This window comes from Anser cygnoides, chromosome 2 (assembly GCF_040182565.1).
Source record: "Anser cygnoides isolate HZ-2024a breed goose chromosome 2, Taihu_goose_T2T_genome, whole genome shotgun sequence".
In the NCBI taxonomy this organism is placed as follows: domain Eukaryota; kingdom Metazoa; phylum Chordata; class Aves; order Anseriformes; family Anatidae; genus Anser; species Anser cygnoides.
The window spans coordinates 13,043,608-13,062,991 of NC_089874.1; the positions used below are offsets into that span (position 1 = coordinate 13,043,608).

At 36.1% G+C, this 19,384-nt stretch overlaps 2 long non-coding RNA genes across 4 annotated transcripts in view; one reads left to right on the forward strand and one right to left on the reverse strand.

The window, feature by feature from the left end:
• LOC136790004 (uncharacterized) overlaps positions 1-8,948 on the reverse strand; it is a 66,823-nt gene extending 57,875 nt beyond the window's left edge. Inside the window, exons 1-3 of one of the 2 annotated variants that reach the window (XR_010829068.1) lie at positions 8,814-8,948; positions 7,712-7,817; positions 6,575-6,732 (exon numbers count right to left, since the gene is read on the reverse strand). This is a non-coding gene — a long non-coding RNA (uncharacterized lncRNA). Of the gene's footprint in view, positions 1-6,574; positions 6,733-7,711; positions 7,818-8,813 lie in introns of those variants that run through there. The other variant, XR_010829069.1, reaches the window with a different exon arrangement.
• LOC125179956 (uncharacterized) overlaps positions 1-17,582 on the forward strand; it is a 69,777-nt gene extending 52,195 nt beyond the window's left edge. The window contains exons 2-5 of one of the 2 annotated variants that reach the window (XR_010829066.1): positions 6,899-6,961; positions 11,557-11,670; positions 12,337-12,493; positions 13,446-17,582. This is a non-coding gene — a long non-coding RNA (uncharacterized lncRNA). The remainder of the gene's footprint in view (positions 1-6,898; positions 6,962-11,556; positions 11,671-12,336; positions 12,494-13,445) is intronic. The other variant, XR_010829067.1, reaches the window with a different exon arrangement.
• The last annotated feature ends 1,802 nt before the right edge of the window (positions 17,583-19,384 follow it).

Here is a 19,384-nt window from a genome sequence, read left to right on the forward strand (position 1 = left end):
CTGAGAATTCAAGAGGAGGAAATGAAGCAGGGCTGTGTGTTTAGACCTACTCCTGGCATACAGGGGTGTGCTTGGCTGGCAGCCCCACAGCTGCTTATCCCCCTGAGCCACCAACTTCCCTGTGGCTGCTGGATCCCTCACCACAGAGTGGGGATTCAGGGTGCTCTCTCATCACCCTTCCTCCAGCTCATTCCCTTATGATTTTGGATCCCCACTTCCCAAAACAGATTTTTTCACCATATGTGAGAAGCTGCTTGATTGACTTTCTTTGGTGAAAGGGGACTGCTCTTAACTAGGCAAAAGGTTGAGCAAGATCTTAATCCTGCTTTTGGGGAAAGGGCTTTGTGTGTGCATTTTTCAACGTGTAAATTCAATTGATCCAGTAGTCTTGGAAGCCTTCTGGTAAACTGTGTCTTCCTCTTTCATTTTTGTTACATGAACTTATTTTTCTCCTAGTCACTGTTGTGCACTCTATAACAATCTTTCCACAAAATGGAGACATTTAAGAAATAATTATATTGGCTCATTACATTCTCAGTCCTTTATTCTTTAATTCTGGTGCTAATAAACACCAAAATTTATATCCCTCCTGCCAAACACTGCATGCCTTCAGGCACTGGTGTAGTTTATATTCACATCATCTCTAAATCATGGTAAGTAGACCGCGTATTGCCTGTTAGGTGAAGTCTAATGAGTAGTGTTATTTTTAGAAGCAGAACTATATCCTTTGATTTCTATTGTATTTTTTTATTGCTGGAATAATTTTTGTTTGTCTTGTAGTCTGCAGCTGCATATCAAGCTGAATGCTTTGGGGATTTGTTATTCTGTGCAACAAAGCCTAATATGCTTTCCTGGTCAGTATGTGACTGCACCTGGATCATCTACTGCATCTCTAATGCCTGTAACAGATACTTCCTGTTTTGGGATTCTTTCCATTGTTCTCTGCTTTGAACTTGAGTTGCCTTCTTTAGACAAGATGTTTAAATGATTGAAGACTTAGGCACCCATTTCTGTATAGTGACCCATGTTCTTCCTCTAATGTATGTTATGTACAAATGTGGAGGTTTGCAGGAGCCTTATTGTATTGTATGATTAAATCTTATTTTTAAACACAATCTGCATCAGTGAAACAAAATTACTTTTTAAACACATGAGGCTAAAAGGGTGCAAAGCCTTGGTGGATTCAGCTAAATTATTTCACAATGATTTCTTCTTGATTTAATTTAATTAATTAACTACAGATAAGTGTGATTACAAGTGCTTTGGAGTAATTGCTGTCTCTTCCTAAGTGTTTGTACAGAACCTAAAACAATGAAGTCAGTCCTATGACTAGTAATAAATTTAAGGAAAAAGGTTCAATTGTGTATTTTAACAAAATGCGTATGTTATGTTGTTTACCTTTTGCCTTGACTATAAAGAGTATAAATGCTTAAATAAATCAAAAGAGCATATACTGTTATATATAACACACTAACTTAAAACCCCAAACTGAAAAACTTAATATGTTGCTTTGTTCCCATAGCAATAAAAATAAAAGAGCTTAAAACTCTAAGTTGCTGAATATTCTCTATCTCACTTAATGTTAATTTAGTAAATAAAAATGTGTGTAACATTAGAGAAGAGTCTTGTTGTAAAGTTAAGTCTTGAAATTCTGTTCAGATGAGTTCTCGTTGGCTCTTATTAAAAGAGGAAGAAAAAGATAAAATGAGATGGAATACTTGCAAAGAAAGAAAATGTTTAGTTGATGAAAAAGTCAGAATTAAAAAGGGAGAATATAGAGATGTGTTAAGTTGAAACCACAAACAGAATTAAAGTTTCTCTAGATGTAATCACACAAATGAATTCTGACAGAGGAATGCAGTTATTGAGAATATATAATGAGTTATGAGTGGTCAGGACTAAAATGTTACATTTTTCCAAAAATGGAATTCTCCCCAGTGCAGAGGTAAAAATGCATTTAAGGGCCATGATCTGTCTTCCTTCCTTCCTTCCTTCCTTCCTTCCTTCCTTCCTTCCTTCCTTCCTCCCTCCCTCCCTCCCTCCCTCCCTCTTTTTTCCTTTTCCATTTCATCCAGCTGTCAAGGACTTAAGTGGAATGTTCTTGTGAGAGAAGAGATAAAAGTAGCAATATCTAGTATTCTTAAATCTGCATCCATGCAGATGACTTTGCCACACTATATTTAATTTATAAAACTTGACAGAGTTGTGAAAAATGAAAGAATGGAGTTGTGTTTGTTCAGGTTAAACATACCTGATAAAACACTGGCTTCACTTTTTGATTAGATACTTTATAGTTCAGTATAGTGGAGTGAAATACATAGATAAATGGTTGCATCAAAGATATTTAAGAGAGTTTTGGAGTCTGTTTGCAGACCATTAAAAGTTAAAAATATATCCCAAACTGAGCATCTGTACACGTCCAATTACAATTACTTTTTTTTTTTTTTAATTTCCTTTGATGTATACACAAAGAAAATCTTCAGAGATGGGGAAAGGAAACTAAGAATGAAATTTGTTCCAAGTCTAAAGATATTGTTCAAAGCTAAAGACAATCAATGAATGCCGTACATTTTTCATGTGGCCCTTGATGTATGTGGCCATTTACTATTAGAACTGACACTGTCAACCTGTTTCAAGTTTCAAATTCACCTTTTATGTTTTTATAAAAGAAAAATTCCATATGCTTCTACGAAGCATTAATAACTAATCAAATTGGTATTGTTGAGCATATAATATCTCTTAAAAAAAAAAAGTATGTCTGGTTACGTGTAAATGGCAGTTGCTGGTTTCTTTGGGATCGATGAGCTTGTCATGAGTACTTTGCTTTGTGCTCAGCAATGCATTCTTTGCTCAGCAACACGCTTAGCTTTGCCTGCCCTGAACATACGAGATAATTCCATTGTTTTATTAGATTATATTCATCATACACAAACGTATCACACCACAATTTCAAACTTTTCCATGTTAACTGTTGGTACAACACAGGAGATGCCCCTTTCTTTGTGACAAGCTAGGTGACTCACATTTTATATCTCACTTGTAACACCTCTCTGAAAGGAAATTAAAACAACCAACCAACCAACCAACCAACTAACCAACCAAAGAAAAAAAACAACAACAGTGAACACAGCATACACATGGGTGTCTCCTGGGGTAATTTATCATTAAGAGGAAGATAAAAATTTTTCAATTTTGCAATCTTTCAGTTCAACCAAATGGTAACTTTCACCACACTTTTCATTCATGTCTATCCTTTGTGCTCTGCAGGGTTGTGACCCCAGCCAGAACCTGACAGAGCTATGTACAGACAGCAGTAAACAGACAACATGGATGACCAGGCAGTGGTGAACAACAAGTTTACCTGCACTGATTATCCCTTCTCACTCATGCACACGATTGTCTTAAATCACATAATAGATTTCATTTCCCCTCCAGCCTTTACTTAGGTTCTCACTTTCACAGCATCTAAGGTACTACATGTTAAGTCATGTATTAGAGATAAGGAGACCGTGCTTATCACATTTCATGATGGATTTATGGCATAACATAGTGTCTGGGGAGGGTGTGCTTGCTAAATCAGATTGTGGGTAATGCTAACCCATGAAAGCAGGAATTGAAAGCTCTATTTTGCAAAAGACTGAGATGGGAGTGCAAAGAGTGACCCTCAAACACAATATATAAAACCTGACATGTTGGTGCTCTTTTGTGTTTGCTTAGTAGCTGGCCTATTTCGTTAGGCCTAACATTATATTTTTGTAAATGCATGTGTTTCAGGTAAAGGGAATCATGAAGCCATTGGCTTGTGGAACCTAATTGCACCCTGGTACATGGAGAGCAGAGGGAATGTGAATGTAAATGAGTTAGTCATGAAACTGCTAGGGCAGGAATCAGATGCTCCGGCTCATTGCAGAGACAAATGCTTCTGACAACATTTAGCTGGTGCAGACCATCAGTTCTGAAAGACCAGGGTTTTCAAAACACTGAGCTAGCTGAAGCATCAGCTAAGGAAATTTTTCCAAGCACACCTTGAATATACGGACCCTGTGACATAACTAACAGCACCAACACTGTTTACAGGGACTGTGCTGTAAAACAGTTCCAACACAGTAAAGCGTGAAATGTATGTGTCAAGTTTATTATGCTTCCCTTGCCTCAGGCTGATTAGTGCAAATTAATATTTCACACTAATCAGCATGAGCAGTTAGCACACAATTTGGATTTACGGAATTCAGCTGATTACATTAAAAATGTATTTAGGCTATTTTTGTATTGTGCAAATAGAGCAAAAATACCTGAACTGCTTCCAGCAATATATATATATATATACATATATATATATAAATATATTAGTTCTACGGTGGTAATGTCACCCTTCATATAGTAATATACTGTTGACATAGTAGTGGCTTCATGGATATTGATACTTATAATATCTAAATTTCATACTGTTCAAGTGAAAACCTTACTTCATACTGATTTATTATTTTTTTCATAGGCAATGACTAGTCAAATTTTAAGCCATTTAAGAAAATATATTTTAAACATACTTTAAAAACATGTAAATGAGTAATATGTCTGAAATATGATCCTGAAACTACTTAAAAAAATGGCTTCTTAGGGAAAATAGTTATCATGGGTTATTATAGAAATAAAATGGTTTATTATAGAAATAAAACAGTATATTCATTTAGCTGGATCAGACAAATCTTACATCACTTTCCTGCTGCTGTGAAGAAACAAGAGTGATTACTTGCCACACAAAAAGCTAAATGTAAAACCCACCTGTTTGCTCAGGCTTTTGCAAATCTGAGATCTGTTATTCTCAAAGATCCATTCAAAAAAGAAACAAACAAAGCCTCATGCAGATGTCCCCATCAAATTTTTGAGACCATATAACCCAATACCATTTCTGGCAATTTTACTAATGAAGTTCTCACTGACTGCTGTGGAAGCTGGCTCAGGTGCATTTTCAGAACTTAATTTAGCTCATAGCTCTTGCAGTTGTCTAGAAAATCTTTGCAACATTGATTTCATACACCAATTGAATGGCACAGGAACTGTTAGATCATTTTTTTAGATACTGTATTGGCTTTCCAGCAAGAAGACATCTGAGTACTTTGCACTAATTACACACACACACACACACACACACACAAATATTACTTAAAATTAACTAACTTCTGCAAATTACACTCAACATTTGCTTGGAGCAGTCTCCCATCATCACTATGGCAAATTATGTCTCTGTACCAAGAGCATATATTGTCTTTTGTAGAAGGCAACAGTGAGTCCATGTTTTATACTGTACCAGACTCCAAAGCTGTTTTCTTCCTTCATCTGAAGTTGAGATTAATGGAATAGCTCTGGATTCATAATGGTGTAGCCAAGAATAGAACCCGAGTCTTAGTTAATGTGGTTACACACATTGATCCCCCAATATTTACAGCAGGACTTCCGTGTTTGTTGTTATTTCTGAGATATCCTCAGGAAACAAAGGCTTCTGAAGTTTGTCTAAGGCCAGTATCTCCACAAGCCATAAAAATGTATTGTGTGAAGGTGTTTTTAAATCCAGACATCAGACCTTTCTTCTTTGTTTTTACTTTTGGTTATGAGAACCACTTCCTAATATCTTCTTGTTTGAGTGCAAAAACCTCAAGACAGTAAGTGGAGGATTATATAAATGAACAATTGTAGCTCTGTTTCTTTAGACAAATAAAAGACGTCTGTATTGAGTTGGTTGGATGCCAACCCAGAATCCTGCAGGTCTCCTCCCCTAATCTGGATAGCTATTTTATGTTGTGAAATGGCCTTGAGCCATTTGCATCTCAGTATGAGGTCTGCTTTGTACCACAAAAATCAAATAAATATATTTCATTACCTAATAGTTATTCATAATGCACATTCTACCATTATCATTTAAATAAAGTCACTTCGATTTTCTTATTTGCTTATCCAAATCCACCATTACTATTCCCTCTGATTTGCTTAGTAATATATATATATATATAAAATTATGTAATTAGGCATGTCAGCACAATGAACATGTAATGTTCTTACAAATACTATAATTGTGGCCCATTTGTCAACAAATGACAACTTTAATAAGAGGAGTGCTCAGATCATATAGAATGTCTACATGCTCCTTTAATAAGCAGATTGCAAAATTTACTGCCACAGCAAGATGTTTTAGGACTTCATCACAAGGAGGAGAAAAGTTCAACCCTAACTGAAAACATATGGCCAGAAGAAAGAACCCAGCCCTCCACAGTATCAAGTCTTATTGCTGATTTAAATTTAAGCAAGTACATACAGTGAATTTTGCTAAATCTGGGAACCTGGCCTCATACATTGCCAGCAAACCCAATTAGAGCTGCTTGAGCTGAAATTTTGATAGGGTGATGTGTCTTCTCTGAAGCCAAACTGATTTAATAGTATTTGTGGTCTTTTTAGGACTGCTGACCTTTATCCAGCCATCATGCTCCTTTGAAAGATTTCTGTGCTGTGTATGTACATCAGTGAACAAGAGACAAGGTGCTTTCCTGTGTATGGTGGGTCCCCCTCCATGCTTAGCAGAGTCAGGTATAGAGTGCTGTGGAGATTGTTTGATTCAAATTTTGGCTGAAGGTTTCTTGTTACATACCTCAGGATTCTAATCCAGATGCTCATAGGCTCAACTATGGTTAAAATGGCAGGCTTGCAGAACATTTTCCTGTTAAAGTTTCTTAAGGTTTCCTGTTTAGAAAATCAGAATTTGAGCTCTCAGCAGAGACTAGAAGAATTAGACAGCCATGTCTTCTTTGCTTTCCCAAGAAAGCAACACCCACCTTCTTTAGGCGCTTTTGAAAACTCTAGTATAATTTATTAATCTCTAATTTGTTTATTGAATTCTCTGTTACAGCACGGTAAGAGTAACTTACAAAAGAAGAATGTGAACTATGAGATCCATGTTTTCAAATAGAAGGTAAAAGATAACAGCAGGCTACATCTTTAAAGGGAAGACAACTGATAATTCATTCTCATTAAATAACAGTACTGCTGATGACCAGTTAAACAGATAATAAAATAGAAATGTGTGTACATAAAGAAGTATCTATCATTTAACTTTAGCACAGTTAGAGTAAAAAAAAGTTAAATTGTATTGATTAATCTATTCATTCATTTATTTTCAACAAATGGGATAAAGTACCTCAAAACCACTAACATTCCTTATCTTTCTCTGGATTGCATTGCTTGCTCATCTCAAGTGCTTGAGTCCCTGTCATTTAGACAACAGTTTGAGAATTTTCTAGCTTTAAATATATAATAGCACTTTAGACATTGTGGAAGTTTAACTGTGCTGTAAAACTCATTCTGTGTTAATTCATCCCTGTGTAACTGAATAAGTAAAAGAAAACAGTGTGGAGCCCTCAGGATCCAATGCAGTGGATGCTGGCAGACCCAGCTGGTTACTGCAGGAAGGGGCACTGGAATCCTTAAGTAGAGTCACTTTGTTTGTGGTCGTGCCATGGATGTCATGCAGATGCTGGCCTAGAATTAATGTGATGACTCCCAAAGCTAAAAGCCTATGCTACATCCTGTGTTGATCCATTTGAACAGGATCCTGAAAGGTCAGGGTGACAAATACATATATCACATGTGTGAGAACGGGAGCTGTAGGCAGTTCCCTTACAAGTGCATTTTCTGCAAATACATGAATCGTATTTCTTCTCACCTGGAAACAAAGATGCCATGTGTACGCCTAGTCTTCTGAGCATCATGATAAATAGTTTCAAAGCAGATGTACTTAATGGCCAGGTGTACAATCTTGCATGCTAAGTCTGCATGGAAAAAGAGGTAAGCATGTGGCAGCTCTGGATAGGTATCCTATTAATGTAGAAAACATGAATCACATATATAAAGCCCCAGCCTGAAGGCTTATGAGTGATGTATTCAAATCAAGCTACACAACCTAGGGTCAGAAGATTTACACTTTCATAAGCTTCTACAGGAAGCAAAACATCCCTAGACAGAGGTGCCAAAAAACACTGCATGATTTATCCAAATTATCCATTTCTCATTGCAAGCAAGTCACGAACAACCTATAGAATACACTCGAGCAACACTTAATCTATGACTTGTGATTTATTCAGCTCTTCCTGAAAATCAGAAGCCTCAGAGAAATCTCTAAATGAACTCAGTATGCTGGGACCTCCAAAATCACTAAACACTCAAAAAAATCACAACTAAATTGAAAACAGTTAAGAAACAACTAATACAGTTGGGAAAAAACAGTCGAATCAGAAATATTTATAGAGAGAAAACAGTTAAATTGTTAGTAAGTGTGAGGGTCACCTTCAGTCACTGGAATTATTTCTACCCCAAGAAAGTCAGAGAACTACAAGTATAAATAATGTGTAACTGTACCATATTTGAAGACTTTTCTGCAGCAAAGTTTCTTATTCTGGAAGCAAGTAATCTGAGTAAATTTGTACTTGAAAAGTAGGTTTTAACTCTCTCTCTCCCTCTTTTTTTTTTTTTTTTTTAATAAGGAAAGCATGAAAACTGCTGACTGTCTCAACTGTGGCTCTAAAGAGACAGAATTGTTTGTAAACTATGGTATTGGAAAATCTCTTTCTTGACTTTTGAACTCTTGGTTTAACAGTTAGTTAGTTACTATGGTGATAGTGCCCAAAGCACAGGCAGCTGTAACATTAAAATAACTGTGTGAAACACAGGATTACCTAAAAGAAACATATAATCTTGTATAAAGAAAGTATTTATTTTTCATTAATATATCTATCATCTCAATGACTCATTAGTGTTAAATCACTCACCTAAATGCAGACACCTTCAAGTGAATCCACAGCTAGCAAAGTTACAGACAGAAGCAATTCACCCCATCTATTTTTCATGTGTCTCTTTGGATGATATGAATCACTTACTGGAAACACCTCTCTCTCTCTCTTTCCCTCTCTCCCCACTAACTGCAGTGTGAACTCATGTAACCTATTTAGCTACCTGTAATGGGTAAAATGAATTGAACATAGCCCTACATTTGCTGTAGGCTTATAAATAATTTTTACTGAGAAACCTGCCAGAGTTAACAACCATAGATTATAAAAATTGCTGTAAATATGATGATACTGTTATAGTTTATATAAAATTATGTAGGAAAGTGTACATATATTCACACACATACTCTTTCTCTAAAGGAATAGATTACATACTGTATGTTTATGAGCATGTGTGCACAATAGTTACAATTTATTATCTATTATATATTATCACTGCAAAACAAATTCCAAGAAGTAATTCAAATGCCTGGATTTTCTCCTACTCTCTCTTATTTTCCTGCTTCCTCTCACTTTACTTCTTGACAAGTCTGTCTCTCTAGATTTTACTAGTATTAATTGTGAGTAGGGGGATACATGAAGGAAAGACATCATCACCTCTCTGCTTATGATTACAAAATATTTAATAATAGTTCAATGTAAAAATATTAAACAGCAGAACATGTATATATGTATATAAAATGTTTGTGATAATAAACCAATATTTTGAGGGCATTTTTTCTGTCTTATCTGTTCTTTTTATGTGTAAAACATTTTAATAAAAATATTGTCAGAAAGGGTGAGGGCAGGACAAAAAGTCCACTTAAAATGAATTCATACATTGGTGAGGTATTTCTGTGCAGTGGGCAGAAGGCATATATTCATAGCAGTAGGAAAAAAAACACACACTAATATTTAATATTTTTTAAGAAAGCAAAAGTAAAGAGAAAACAAAAGAGATGTGAACATACCTGCTTTTTGAAAATAGCTGTAGTGTTATTAGTCACATAATGTTCTGGTTGTATTATTTGATGTCCTAAGAATTGCTACCACTCTTTTTAATCACTGCAGTGCTCAGCATTTCTGACACTCTGTCCTTTGTAAGACTAACTGCCAAGCTTCTTAAATCAACTGAAGGAGTGAAGGCACAGACCTTGATTAACATGAGAGATTTGGTACTTAATTCTGAAAATACCTGAAACCTCTACTGACATCTGAAAAATGTCATAATAATATATCCCTGAAAAAAATATGGAACAAGCTCAGCAGAAAACAAAACAAAACAAAAAATACTCTTATTTTTTATAGGAATAACCTCGTTCTAGAGAATAAAGATTTTTATATGAAAACAGAACACTTTTTATAGCTTTTGACAAATAAACATGCTTTTCTTAAATATTTGTTTGTTGGTTTAGTTATACAAAATAAAGCTGTTATATCCAAAGTCATCTCTATTCTACAATGCATATATCCTTTTCACACAAGAAAGGGTTCAAGTTCTGATTCTATGCTGTGCAGGTATTTTTCATGCTGTGGAGAGGATTCATCTGACCATACGTACACTTCCATAGTGGAGACATCTATGTTTGAGCTAGTTACATGATTTTCCTTCTTTGTGACAGGTATTTTTATGGCATAATAAAGTTAGTTAGATGTCTGCATTAAGTCAGATGACTCATGCCCTAAAATGTTTTTCACTCAGCAACTATGATAAGAGAGATCCCAGTAAGACTGGCAAAACGTGGATGCCTGAGGTTAGCTTAGATGAATCACATCCCAAGTGAAGAATCTTGATTTTGTAATGTCAGGTACCTTGTACCTTCATGCTTTATTTCCTGTCCTTTTACTTCCCTTAACCTACTTGCTTGTTTTTTTTCTTTTTTTTTTTTTTTTCAACCAGTTCTGATGGTGCAATGAATGTATCCACAATCATCCTGTTTCTAAATCTTAGTCCATTAAGAAACACAGCAGTACAAGACAGAGGTGACTGAAGTAATGAGTGACTGAACATGACACAAATTTTAACATGATGAATACAAAGATCAGCCTGAATAAAGCTTATCAGAATTTCAGGCATTTCACTTCAGCAATTCATGCTACTATGGGATAGGAGCTGCCCTGTGGAGGTGTTTCCAGACACCTGCACTCTTTCCAAATAGTGCAGGCTGAGCCAAGAAAAGTATTTCAACCAGTTTATGACTGGTGAAGTGAACCTCTTGTCCAGCAGAGATAGGGATACCAACCAGTGGTAGAGCTTTTGCTCCCAGTTTGGAAGACCTGGAAGGCCAGGAAAAGAAAGAAGGTTCTGCCCTCCTCAGGGACAGCTGGCACAGAAGATAAGCAGGCCACTATGGAGAATTTGAGGCATGGAGGGTTTCAGTTAATTCCCTGTCACAACTGAAATATTTCAAATATTCTGGTGATACAGCTTTATGGCATGGATATGTACAAAAACAAAAAAAAAACAAAAACTTTGAAGCAAGCAATACACAACACTGGTGAGAAAGCTACTTCTGAAAACATCCACATGAATCTGGAAACCCTACTCAAAAGACTGATGTGTAAATATGATGTGACATCAGGGCCCAATACAGATAAATACCAAAAAGTTTTTTTTTTTTTTTTTTATTCTTAAGTCTTAGTGAAGATTCACCAGAAAATACTGTTTTATACAGGAAATGCTGTTCAGTCAGGAAATAGGTCATATAAGCTGTCATAATTAATCATTTATTTATTTATTTTAAAGAAATGCAAGCTCATCCACACAAAAGATGTTTTTTTCCTCTAACATTTTTGCTGGTCTGGAAAAGAGCCATGAGCCGATACATATGCCTACAGAAGACACTGAGAAATTTTCCAGGCAAGTGGGATTTGTGGGGTCTAGGTGTCTAACTCACAGTATTCATTTTTATGCACTCAATTACCATTTACGACCTGGACCTAAGGTCATCAGATGAAAATTCTGTTGAAGTGAAAACTTGTTCTTATTTTCAGTGGGTGCAGGATGTGATCCAGATGGGTAATAAACTTGTGATTTACAGACGTGAGCTATAGTGCTATATAGAAATATGCATGAAGAAAGAGCATTATGTGTGAGGATATTCCTTTTATTTCAGCATGTCTAAAGGAACATATGTGCTGCCTTATTCATTCTTAGCAGCAAGGTCATTTTCTGAAGGACACGGAACAAAAAAAAAATTGATCTATGAACAGCTCTTATAGCAGTTACTAAATATCTAGCCTTGAAAATCACTTCTAAAAGGAGAGGATGTATTGTGTTATTGTATATTGTATTTTCATCTTTCACTACCAGAGTCAATATTTCCACCACCATCAGTCAAAGGAGTGCACTGAGTCCAGCTGTGTACATTCAATGGTATAAAAGATATTCAGGTGTTACTAGGAGATCTATTATCTGTGTTGGAGCTTTTGTCTAGGGAAAAATATAGGGAAAAATTCTTCACAGTTAATTATAAAATTTGTTACTAAAGGTTTAGTGATTTAAATATGTTTTAATATATTTTAGGACAAATTCTGCCATCCAATGAGGAACTGCAAAACTTGGGGTGAAAGCACAGACTGTGTATGTAGTAAGCATCGACACAACTGGATGGACATTTGCTTGGCTGTTGAACTGAAATAAAGAGATGGGCAGGAATTAAACTATGGGGGGTAATTATAAGGTGAGGAGCTTAAGTGTGATGTAGAATACAAGCAGAATTGAACAGAAAGGAGAATTTGGAATAACATTTACATAAAAAATGTGGGGATAGAAGCAGGATGGATGGAAACAGATCCTTCAAGAACACCAAAGAGCAAGCAGATTAACTATAAATTCACCACTGTATCTGTGTGTATGTGTATGTGTGTGAGGGGAGGAGTTTTTACTCTTTTAGGGAAAAATGTCTGAAATTTAGTGGGAAACGTTCCATAACCACAACCCCAAGTGCTTTCATTTTTACTTTAGAGGCAGTTAAGAATCCAAGATTTAGAGAGGAAAAAGGGTGTCCTCAGAGGTTTCAGTTTGTGCTTTATGCTTCTTGTATTCCCTGCAGTGACAGATTCTGCCTTGTAGTATATCTGCATTACATGTTTCTTGCATTTTTCCTTTCCCTTCAAAAAGTAATAAAACACTGAAGGATTTGGAATAGGAGTGATTATAAATTACAAACTCAGGTTATGGAACAAAATGGATCATTACTTATCTTAATTTCATGTTTCACAAAGGCTCATGGGTCTCTTTAAAGGGGAGAAGATTCAGTTTTCAGACAATTCTGAATATCAAATATTTGGGCTTTTATTTAAACAACAACAACAAAACAAAAACCCACAGAAATCATTTCCCATGAAGGGGAAAAAATGAAACAAAACATTCCTATTCTGTCAACATTTCTAAAATCAGGCACACCAGCAAGACAAAGAAGCCTTCATCAGCAAATGGGCTGGCTTTGTGAGTGAGTGATGTCCCTGACCCTAGCTGCATGAGCTTATGCAGCCACGTGGAGAGGTTACCCTTTTCCAAGGGAACTATGTTTGACACTTCTGCTATCCCTTGTGTTTTCACCAAAAAATCTCAAGGTATTTTGGCTTTTAACTCATTAACCTTTTTTTTTTTTTTTTTTCTCCTTTTTATAGGAGTTTTTGGCATTAATGGCAGTTGGTGAAATCTGGAAGTGGTGAAAAAGCAAGTAAGAATCAGAATGCAAAGAAGTCGAAAACTTATCATGTATAAATAGTTTAATTTTTATGCCAATCCTCTGATACCGGGGTTCTCATTTTTGAATGCTTTGGATTACCAAGGAGGATTATTCCTCTCTGTTTAACTTTAATAACTGGAGAATATTAAAATGTTATTACAGCTCAGTTTCCAATAATATATTTGATTGAAAGCACTAGGTGCAGCACTGAAGCTGGAATACATTTCACACAGGAGAGGGGTGCACTTTTGCTCTCTCTGTGTTCAACGGCATGCTCCCCATCACAACATGGCAATCACAGTGTGGTCTGGAGGGACAAGCTGTGAACACCAGCACCTCATCTCATAGCACAAGAGGTGCCACCAGGCAGGGTCTCCCAGTCCTCCTTCCCGTTCCTGCCCCAACACGTGTGCTCTCTATGGGAACCCTCTCTTCCCTGTCCACGCTGGTCTTGTGGAGAATCTGCTCAGCCTCTGTCGGGAAAATTCCCAGGTATACATCAGCAGGTATGACGAGGCGAGAGAGGATGGCCCCTAGCAGCTGGCCACGCTCCCTACTGCATAGCCAAGAATGCTGTTTTTTAGCCCTGAGCACTCACACACAATTATCCCACAGATAAGCCTCAGTATTTTCTTTAAGGCACTCTTGCCTGTGAACAAGTCTAGGGCAATTATGCTCAATCCATGTCCTGATGTTGTAAGAGCTGTTGCACCAGGTGGTGTGGAGCATGGCTGCATCCTGTCCAGGCATGGAGAGTCCCAGGTTGTACATGGTGCTGCCACTGACTCTGCATCACAACCCCCTGCACCCAGGTCCTCTCATCTCAGGCGCACTCTGCACCAGCCTGATTATCCTCCACCTTCACTGCAAAAGAATAAATCTAAAAAATAGGTTTTTGTATTAACTGTATGCCCTGATGTTGAGCTAAAAGCCAGTGGGATATAGACACAGATGTGTAAAGGTATTTGGGCACAGAACGACCCATGGAATTTGGATCCAGCCCATCCATTTTGGATCCAGAATTAGTCAGTTATCTAAATCTCATGGAAAGCAAAGTGAACTAGGTACTCATGCGTTTCTGAAATACTAAACTGCTTCCTCAGGACTCTACCTTTATTATTATTTTCTATAGGACCTTTGAGAAATAAGTAAATACGTGTCCCTGCCCCAAGAAAACATTCCATCTAAACCAACAAAGAATAATTAGTTAATTGTAGGTTATTATTTGTATTGCACTGTTGACTAGAGGCTAATTGTATTGTACAAAATATAATAGATGACCTTTCTCTATAGATTAAAAGGAAGATATATATATTTTTTAAACTTAGCATAAAGAGAGCTATACTGGGTCAGGCGGTGGCCAGAGGAATATTTAACTCTGTAAAGTCAAAAACAGTAATTTCCTGTCTGGTAGGCTGAGTGACTGGAACACACATCACTGTGTGGATGAGTTTATTTCTGGTTTACAGCAGATGGCAGAAGATAAAATGTAAATAAGTTTAAATCACCAGGAGTTTTTCCCCCCAATCATTATGCTATTATATTTCCAGTCTTTCAAAAACAGCTTACCTTTTATCAGCTCCTGTTAGCTAACAACCTACATCACATGGCCATGCAAGTATGAGAAGACAAGACAGCTGTTTGACTCACAAAAGATAAATATCTCCTGAAACAGCTATTGTTTTGAGTTCCTGAGCCTACTAAATAGACAGTTTCAATGCAAATAAATGACGTAACCCAAAGTGAATCCAACAATACACTGGCAGAGTAACTTGTATGGTTTTCACAGGAGAAAATTCAATCTGTGCAAATAGTCTACCATCTGTAAATAGCAACATAAATGAGGAGTGTATACATGAGGTGCCTGATCTGATCCTTCACCAGATCTGATCCTTCAGGGTGCTGTGTATCCTCATCTTCTTTTGACAGCCCAAAGACATTTTCAAGGCATCTGCAGCCCAGTTTCACAATGAGACTTAGTAGCCTAGGGTCGTTTCCAAATGGGACAGGTTTTTAAGGTCACATAGGTGTTTTTTAAGGCAGTCAAGTCCCAGAATTCACTTGAAAACAAACAACAACAAGAAAAAAAAAACACAAAACACAACAACACGACAGCAACAACAAATGAACCGTGATACTTGTTTGCTGCCAAATTCAGAGAATAGTCAAAAGCAAATAAATCTATGTTTAGAGTTAAAAATAACACTGCTCTTTTATTGGGCAAACTATTTTTAAAAAGAGAAATCTTAAACAACCACTATGGCTTTAAAATTTCAAGAAATAAAAAACACTTGTAAAATTCTTTTGGCGTACAAGAAGCTTGCATTACACAAAACCGATAAAAAATAGATTAAAAATTAAACATTTATGACTCAAGGAACTGCTGAGCAGACTTTCCTCTGAAGAACATCTGTAACAATAAAACCCAGACTCTTGAAATTTGAATTTGCCTGTTGTGCTTTCTTAATTACTGTACACACTAACTTTTTAGACTCTGATAGGGTAATGCTGCAGTTGTAGAAAATATATTCCCTTAGGGACTTCCTATATAATTTCTAGAAGGGAACATTCCCCTCTTGATGTGCACACATGGCTGCCACTACCATTAATGGAAGTTATGTGCTCCTTTCGAAGGGAGAGTATACCCCTGAGTTTGTAACTAAATCAACAAAAAAACTGTATTACAAGAGTGCTAAGGGTAAGACTTAATCTACCAGAGCAAAATATTCAGAGGTAAAGAGTGAGCACAATTTCAGCTTTACCATATGTATTAATGGTGATATTATCTACTGTCAAGGGACTCAGACTACTCTTTACACATCTAAGTTATAGCACTAAGGCACAATGGAATGAACTCATAGTGTTACTGAGTGTATTAACACTGTTCCAGTTTTAATTTTGTCTTTACTTGCTGATGTAGAGCGTATCAGAATCTCAATACAATAATATTACAGAGATTTTCATCCTGTCTCTAATTTACATATTGCTCCAGCAAATTGATTTTGCACCCATGATCAGACCATTTTTATACTGCTGCAGTAACAAAGTGAAAATGAGAATTAGGCTACCTCAGCAACAAGTTTTGCCTACAGGTATATTAAACTAGTGAATCTGAAAGCTTAACTGGAACCATTTAATCTTTCTTCTATATTTTTTAAGAACCACTAATTCAAATTAGGATATGGTCTCTTTCCTAATGTTAATTTCAGGTATTCTTTTTCAATACCACAATTAATTTTTACTCTATAACATAAATCCTGATTTAATGAATTGCTCCTAAATTGGCTTTTAATCCCCTTATTTGAATTAACAGCTCTTATTAAGTCATTACCTTCTCTCTTCTGAACTATGCACAGTTTAGTGCACATAGATGTTTTCCATGAAGATAGAAATCCCTATTTGATGCACTCAAGAGACATTAAACAACTCCACTGTAAGAAGCTATTTCCTTAAAACAAGACCAAAAAATAGTTTACCCCGTCACTGGAAGAAGCATATTAGATACACTTCCTTCTGAAAGCTCCCTTTAGGGAAACAAAGAGGAGCCTATATGATCAAAATGCATACCTTGTTCAAGAGTGCTGAAGACCAATAAAAACAGTCTGTATGCTTCCAGTATTGTGCTCCTCCCTAGTATCAAACAGGATATGGGCTAAATGTGTTTCTATTCTATGGCTGAATATTATTTGGGGGAAATCAGTGGTTTTTGCTATTGTTTCCAATGTAGGCAGGTATTACAACCCATATTCAAAATGGGAGTTAAGAAGCAGCAACGGAGAAATACTGAACTCATTGAACTTCTAGTATTACAACTTCTTGTTCTGTTCTTATATCACAGAAGTTTCTGATAGATGCATCTGAAAAACCTTTATTGACCATTACTCTCCCTATACAATTATCCAATGTAAACAGTCATTTAGGAAAGGTAAAGGTATCACTGGTAGAGAACAAACAATTTTTTGTTTCAGTGACACCAGTTTACCTATTAGATACCAGTAGCAATGACATAGCTTCACACTGTCCAAACCCAGCAATGACACTACTTTTATCCTCTGATTTTTAGAAGGTGACAAGTATATAGAGGGAGGTATATATACAAGATTTTTTTTTTTTTAAGTGTCTCCCACATTCAAACACAAGCATTCCATACGTTTGTGTGGACTATAAATTTGAGTTTACGATAGATGTCTAATTAGATGTTAGTTCTAGTTGCTATGATTTTAAGCAATGCTTGTGGCAGTGGGCAATTGAGGAAAACATGTAAATAGAAATACGATTTTGAAAACTCCCGAGGGAATAAAAACATTATTGTTATATAAGGTATACACATTCTAAGTGACTTTTAGCAGAGTAATATATCCCACTAAAATACTGAATGAGGCACGAATGAAAAGTCATAAAATACATCTGTATGAACAATACTTTTGCATTAAGCCATAGTTAATAAGGTTACAAAGATAGCAGTCCTTTTGGTATTTAGTATGGATTTGCTAATTGCAAAACACCTTATGATTTATTATAAAGACTATGATTAGATTAGGCCAAACAAATCAATATGCCTTTAATTAGTGGCATAGCTGCTGCTTCTCTATGCTCTATGCTAACACCAAAACTCAAGGAGTTTAAGATCCCAGGGTTCTTTAACACTAAAATTTAAGCTTTATTTCATATAAAGAAGAAGCCACTATGCCAACAACAACAACAAAATGATAAGAGTTTCTACAGAAATGTATGAGCTGCTGCGTAAGTTAAAAGTAAAAATAATCATCTTTTATGTCCTATCCAATAGCTGCGGACATGCAATTATATTTCAGTGAAGTACTAGCCTGTAGTACTGCACATTGGATAATATTTCATATTAATTAGTATTGCAGCCTTCTAGCCTTTTTCTGAAGATGTCATTATATGATTGGATAACACTGAGTCACCCAATCAATGAAACAAAGATTACTAACACAGAACAATTAATGGTGACTAATCAGTCATGTTAAATTAGGAAAACAAGAATGGTCTCAGTTAACTCTATAAGCCCTGACAGTCACTGAACTCAAATATCTATATTTACAAACAAACAGAAAGCTTATGGACAGTTACTTTGCTAAATCATTTTAACTAATTTTCACCATATTCTGGTTTCAAAATTTTCTTTTAAACTATTTAATATTGTTGTGATATTAAGGAATTCCAGGACGATGGAAAGTTTTGACACCAAAAATCCATGGAAATGTAAGTTTTGATAGTAAACAGTGTGCATGTGTATATTTCTACAGAAAATATAATTTTTAAATACATGGTAATTTAAAACAGAGCATGGTAATAGCAAGGTCAAACGGAGCTTGGGGGTTCTACTAGATGACCTTTAATGGTCCCTTCCAATCCAAACCGTTCTATAAGTCTATGATTTTATGAGCTCTGGGATTACTCCAGTGCAGAGGTCCCCCAGAAAGGGATGTGGTGGTTACTTGGTCATTTTGTGATAAAGCTCTTTCCTTTAGACTTCTAGAACATGTTTAATTTGCTTATTAACAGATAAGAGTTAATCTCTGCTACAGAGATGTGCACTATTCAATCCAATAACTATAAATGCGTTTGCTTGTTTTTTCCCTCTCTGTGATCTGGTACAGACAGATGATTCTGCTATGAAAAAAATAAGCATGAGATTAAAACCAGGCTCAAACCACAGCCATAAAAACATTGCCAATGTTTGCAGAGAGATGTTTTAAAGAGACAAACAGAGCAGGGGGATGCATTTAGAGGATACTCAGGATCACAAAAGTTTCTCTCCTGTCATTTTCCTCCACAACCTGGTCAATTCGATCCCCGATCCAGATAAATTATAGAATCATAACACACAATTACTGTGTAAAAAATGTGGCA